The sequence below is a fragment of the Centruroides sculpturatus genome, unplaced genomic scaffold (assembly GCF_000671375.1).
Source record: "Centruroides sculpturatus isolate CEXI.00-Female unplaced genomic scaffold, Cexi_2.0 scaffold1064, whole genome shotgun sequence".
Lineage (NCBI taxonomy): Eukaryota > Metazoa > Arthropoda > Arachnida > Scorpiones > Buthidae > Centruroides > Centruroides sculpturatus.
This window is the reverse complement of record NW_019385564.1, coordinates 136,224-142,761: the sequence shown is the minus strand read 5'-3', so window position 1 is coordinate 142,761 and position 6,538 is coordinate 136,224. Positions and strand designations below refer to the sequence as shown.

The 6,538-nt window shown below is 32.7% G+C and overlaps 1 protein-coding gene across 1 annotated transcript in view; it reads right to left on the bottom strand.

Moving 5' to 3' along the window:
- The window catches only part of LOC111640167 (dual specificity mitogen-activated protein kinase kinase 7-like), an 80,221-nt gene that overhangs the window by 40,472 nt on the left and 33,211 nt on the right, over window positions 1-6,538 (bottom strand). The gene's annotated exons all lie outside the window — the stretch shown is intronic.

Below are 6,538 nucleotides of genomic sequence, written 5' to 3'. Positions count from 1 at the left end.
ATTATCCTGACAGGTTACGTGATCTTCATTAATGTTAAATGTTTCTGCCTGTTGATGTATTTGATCAACAACTTGTTGTTTGATAAGTTCAAGTGTTGGTTGTGGGATAAGGTTGTTGTGTATAATTGTTCTTTTTTGATCAACAACCCTTTGTTCGGTGAGAGTGAGGTGAGTATGTTGTTGTGTGAATCTATGGTGTAGTTGTTGTCTGTATGCTGTCATGTTTGTTTCGAGTTTTGTGATGGTGTAGTAAGTATGGATGATAAACTTGTTCATTTCTGTTGTCCATTTCATCCGTTGGTGTGGTTTCCCAGCCTTTGTGGTCTGTGGATGCATTGCCAGAGAAACACCAAGGCTAGGTTGATTCCTCACATCTGTTGAGGGCATTGCAGTAGCCATGCTTGGGCCGGCGCTGCTTTCGCCACAGGTAACCAAGGGAGACTGTGGCCTATTTTTCGAACGTGAGCCTCTGCCTAACCCACGAACGCAGACCTTGTTAACTCGAGCGACGTCCGAGCCAGTATCACACTTTTATTATTATTATTATTATTAAACAGACATCAACACCCATGAGCAAATTTATTTTACATATAATTTCTCAAAATACATAAAAATGTGTGGCTTGTAATAAAGAATAAACGAACATCATTTTATTTCATAAGTGTTGCGGCATTTATGAAATAAGAATAAGAATAAGAAGCACAGCAACTGTGATAAAAATATATAAATAAAGCTTGAAATTAATAGAATATGTAAAAGTTCACGTCACACCTTACACCTTGTGACGGCACACCGGTTGCGGAACATTGCAGTAGAGCATAGATTATCCGAAACAATTCAGGACTGCGGTTGTTCAGATAACTGATCATTTATGAAAAAATATATTAAACACAAAACTGTACTGTATATATTTTGTATCACACATCTTACAAATATATACCTTACATAAAGTACTACATTAAAGTAGGCCTATAGTTTACTTTGGCAGAGAGGGTGAGTGTGCTACAATACTAGTGGAAATTTAAATTTGCCGACTGGAATGCTTTTGATTAACCAATGTTTTGGTTGATGAGCATTCAGATAATCAATGTTCTACTGTACATCCAAATCTCCAAATCCAGAACAACATGTGGTTGTCCTGTTTTTGGTTGTGGAAGGACAAACTGGTACACATTCATTGTAGAATGGTAAAGATGTATAGGGATGAGTGCCTGTCCAAAACCACCACTATGGAATGGTGTATGACATTCTAAGTATCTTGAGACAATATACACCCTTAAATGGGAACCCACTGGAACACCCTGCTGTAAAGTCCAGATCTTCAGTTATCTGAGTTTTGTATCTTTGGTCCTCTGGATAAGTCTCTGAAAGGGCGATGGTTCCAATTGAATGATGACATTAAGGCAGCTGTATCGGATTTCTTTTTATGCAATAGCCAACTGACTTCAGATGTTATTAACCTGATTCATCAATGGACAATTTTCTTCATACTAGTAATAATTTCTTCTACACAGAATAAACTTATCAGACCTTTTAAATCCGAACAAAAACTTTTTGATCATTCCTTATATATACAAAAATATAAAAAATAAAGGAGATTTAAAATTTATTATTATTACTAGCAGTACAAAATACAAACTTAACCAACACCTTAATATTCGCTGAGAAATTATTTTTATTAACAAATGCTTTCGATCTATTCAATAGATCATCTTCAGGTTTAAATAGAATATTGCTTAAATAGAACAAGTTCAAAAATTCAAAAATACTGTTAGTCATTAACATATCAACTAATAAGAATATCCAATATAATGTAAATGATACAAAAAATGTAAGAGAGTGTATGAAAAACAAAGTTTTTCCGATGTCGATATATAGAATGTGCATCCCAAAAGAGTGCCTTTCGTTAAAACTAAGATTTTGCATTGCATGCCTTAAGAAGTCTATCAAATTTACAAAAAACAAAAAGTTTGGTATTTTGATGCGCCTCATTGAGCTGGAAAACAAGGTTTATAATGAAAATCCGGATTATCTTAGGGATATGAACATAGGAGTTACTCGTTTCATGGATAACGTGTATAAGAACTTAAGAAAACGATATATTAAGAAAATGAAGTGGATTATATATAAGCAGGTTCCAAATAATAACAGGAAGAGCGTTTCTACTTACGTAATATGGGACCAAATTGAAGTACCCAATAGGGTAAAAGAGCTACTGAACAAAGGTCCGAACTTCGTCCCAGAGAGTGCAGGGATATGGGAAACATCATACTAAGAGATTGAAAGAGGAATTATGGGGTTGGATCCGGTCGAGAAGGACTATATACGTTGGAAGACGGTGTTAAAAAATCAGGATAAATAGAAAGAAGGAAGTAATAACAAGGACATTAGATATACTAAGAGATGAATAAAAGAGAATAATTTAATTGCGGCAAGAGCAGATAAAAGCAAACAAATGGTTATAATGAAAAAACAAACACATGATAGAGCCTTAGAAGAATATATCAGAAAAACAGAATGTATTAAGATCAACAGTAAAATAGTTGAAGCTATTGATAGAAGGGTTAAAAAACTGGAGGGAACCAAACTAATGAAGATCTTACCCTTTATCTGAAAATGCAGGAACCCTAGACCAGGGCTCCCTAGACTGTTTGCCTTCACTAAAACTCATAAAGAGGGCAAGGAAATAAGGCCTATTGTGGAGAAAAGGAAAGCACCTACATTTTTCCTAGAAAAAAGATTGCAAGAATACATCTCCTCCTTGATGGAAAACAATGAATGGGTGACAAAAGATCCTGTTAAGGTGGTTAAAGAACTGCAAGGCATTATCTTAATGGATGAAGAAGTAGGAACAGTGTTAGATTACGAAAGTTTGTACCCGTCTATTAGGATGGAATCTTGTTTAGAAGCACTATCAGAGTTCTTGTTTAGGGAAAACCCAATGTTAACACAACACAGAAATGAGGTTATAGAGTTGGCTAACCTAGTATGTTGCGAATCCTTCTTCGCTTTCGAAGACCAAGTATATAAACAAAACAGGGGAGTTCCAATGGGAAGCCCAATTTCAGGGCTCCTTTGCGAGCTTGTTGTTAGAAAACTAGAAGAAAGAGTCCTTTGTAGATTCGAAAGGGATATTGTTTATTACAAGAGATATGTAGATGATGTATTTATATTATGGAAAAACAATCGATTAATTGCTAACTTTGTGGATAGAATTAACGAAAACAAAGATGGCCTTAGCCTGAAACTAGAGCAAAAAAGCTCCAAAATGGTACATTTCTTAGACATTAATATCATTTTAAAAAAAAAGCGTATATCCACTAACGTATTTGTTAAACCAACGCATAGCCCACTATATATCCCTGCAAGCTCTAATGATCCTTATAGGTATAAGTTAGCAGCATTTCGAGCATTGGTTAGGAGGGCTTATATATACTGTGAAAACGTTATAGACCGTGATACAGAGATAGAAAGAATTATACAGATAGCAGGAACATTAGGTTATAAGAGGAATGTTATAAAAGGAATTATTAGAAAATTTGAAGCCAGTAATGATAAAGTCACTAGACAAGGTCCATCTAAGTACACAAAATTTACATACAATAAGTATTTAGGAGGGATTATGAAAGAAATCGCAAATATGAAAGATACAAAGGTGATATTAAAAAGAGCTCCGAATTTGTATAAAATACTCAGAAACGATAAAGGGGTTGTTAAAAAAGAAGATAAGGCGAGTGTGTATAAGATTCCCTACGAGAACCAGCTAATAGGTATAAAAAAAAAATTATGTAGGGGTTACTACTAGAAACCTAGGTGTAAGGATCAAAGAACACAGGTATGATGTTAGAAAAGGCTCTAATACAACAATGTTAGCTCAGATGGCACAAGCAGAAGGTTCCTTGGTTAGATGGAATGAAGCGGAAATCATAAAACAGATACACTCTCCAAGTTTGGCAAGAACGGCTGAAAAGAAATTTACAGAAGCAAGCTTAAAGAAAAATGCATTAACGCAAGGGACGCGGAGGGTCTTCCTATGGCTTGGAAATATGCAGTTAACAACTTACAAGAGGTGCACAAACCCTAGAATGTTTTAAAGGAAATTCTGTCTATATAGGATAGACAGTATTAATATTTATTAAGATTATTATGTTATTTATTTTTACATTTTTTGTATCATTTACATTATATTGGATATTCTTATTAGTTGATATGTTAATGACTAACAGTATTTTTGAATTTTTGAACTTGTTCTATTTAAGCAATATTCTATTTAAACCTGAAGATGATCTATTGAATAGATCGAAAGCGTTTGTTAATAAAAATAATTTCTCAGCGAATATTAAGGTGTTGGTTAAGTTTGTATTTAGTACTTTTGCTGGGTACGAGAGTGGTTTATATTACTAGCAGACCTGGCCACGCGTTGCTGTGGCTCAAAATGTATCTATTATAAATGTATAACACTTCCCCTGTGGGGGAATTTTGATAATATTTATTTTCAATATAACATTCTTATAAACCACCAAAATACTTACTTTTTAAATAAATAATATAGGTTTTACATTTTAGTTGTAAAATAACATTTTGTCATGTAATATAATTCAGTAATTTAATTAAGATTATAAACTAATTATTCTCTGATAGAAAAAATAAATTTGCATTTAAACACATAATTTTATTTTAAAATGCTGATTTACATTTTTGCCACTACAGAGATTGAGATTCATATAACAGAAAATAATTATTTGAATGTTTAGCTTATAATTAATTTACAAATTTAATCATCTGATTATTTCTTGTTTACTTTAAACAGTTATAATTAATTTCTGTTTAAATTTGTTGCAATTGCTGTTACTTAAAAATAGTGTAAATAAGAGAAAAAGTGTAAATAATATTATTGTAGTTTAAATTGGTTAATTGACAGGTTAAAAATATAGAAAAATTCACAAATCTCTTTAACATGCTGCACAACATGTTATGAAACTCCAGATGTTTTTCACTAGTCCAACCACTATGAACCAAGTCTCTTAATATTTATCAATGTTAATATCTGTTAATTCAAGCACAATAAGAGCAAAAACCATATTTTATACAATTATTATTAATTTTTAATAAATATGTAATTGATCCAATTAAATTTTCAAAAGAAAGTCTTTTGATACTAGCCCATTTCTCTATTAAATTTACATCATTTTAATTTATTTTTCATATGATTATCTATTTATATATTTATACATACAGCCATAATTTAATTATTTATTAGCAGATGATCCTGGCATTGCCCAGGGAAAAAATTACATCAAAGATTAAGGTTATTACATTATTTTGTACTTCTATTACATTATATTATAGTATTTGATTTATATAACTACAAACATTATCTTACGTAAGGGTTTATCATACCAAGTGAACAATTTAACATATTTTAAAAATTCTTTAAATTGTGTACAGTATAGGAATGAAGAATATTTACATGTGTTAGATTGGTCACTTAGATGTGATAAACCCTTAAGTAAGATAACCTTTGTAGTTATGTAAATCAAATACTATAATATAACAAACATTAAAGCAAAAACCATATAAAAAGTTTGGTTATTTCAGCCTACCATTGTCATGTTTATCGCAATACTCAGATGGTATGAAATGGCACAACTTCATTGATCAAGTAGACACCATTGAAAATACAATATTTTAAATTTCTTAAGATATAGTTTTTCTTAATGTTAAGCCTAAGAAACTGTGCCATTCACAGCCAAATATCAAACAGTAATCTGCAAATAAATCAAATTTTGTAAAAAACAGAAAACAGACCAAATATTTAAACTCAGCAACTTCGCAAACCACCTAAAACATAGAAATAGATAAATAAATAAAACTCACACCAAAATTGTATAACCTTCTTGATAAAGAGCACTGAGTTCAGCGTTAATACGATTTTTCTTATATCACAAGTACTTTAGACGAGTATTATATCGTCGTCTTCAGGCGAAAAAAAAGAACAAATTTGAATTAGAACGTGCAGAATGTTCCAAGTAGAAAACGGAAAAAATTTTTCTTGTCAATTTCTAAATTATAGCGTTCGGTAATTCTGTTGGTCACGTGCACCAAGCTTTTGCCGGCGTTCGAAATATCTGAAATCCAAACGACTAGTAGCGCATGCGTTGACGAGCGATCGTAGTAATTGTGCGACTCTTGGCGCTTTTTGCTATTTAAACACTGGTATAAAGTAACCCATATTTCGGGCAAGTCCAGTGTGGGGACGTTGCATGCGTCTGTGGTCATTGTAAGGAGCGCTTCCCAAATAAATGTAATTCTTCTGTTGTTACAGCTCCTGAGCAACGCTGTTTTTGATCATAAAGGGGGTATAGCCCTGCTGTAGAACTTTTCTGGCGAGCTCTGTGGTCTGTCTTCCTTTGTTTATATCATCTTGATGTTCTGCGATACGGCAAGCGAGCATTCTTGTCGTTGCCCCTATATACTTCTCAATTGTCCCCGTTATTGGATTTTCCAGTTGCACTGCGTATATTCCCGATTTTTCTAA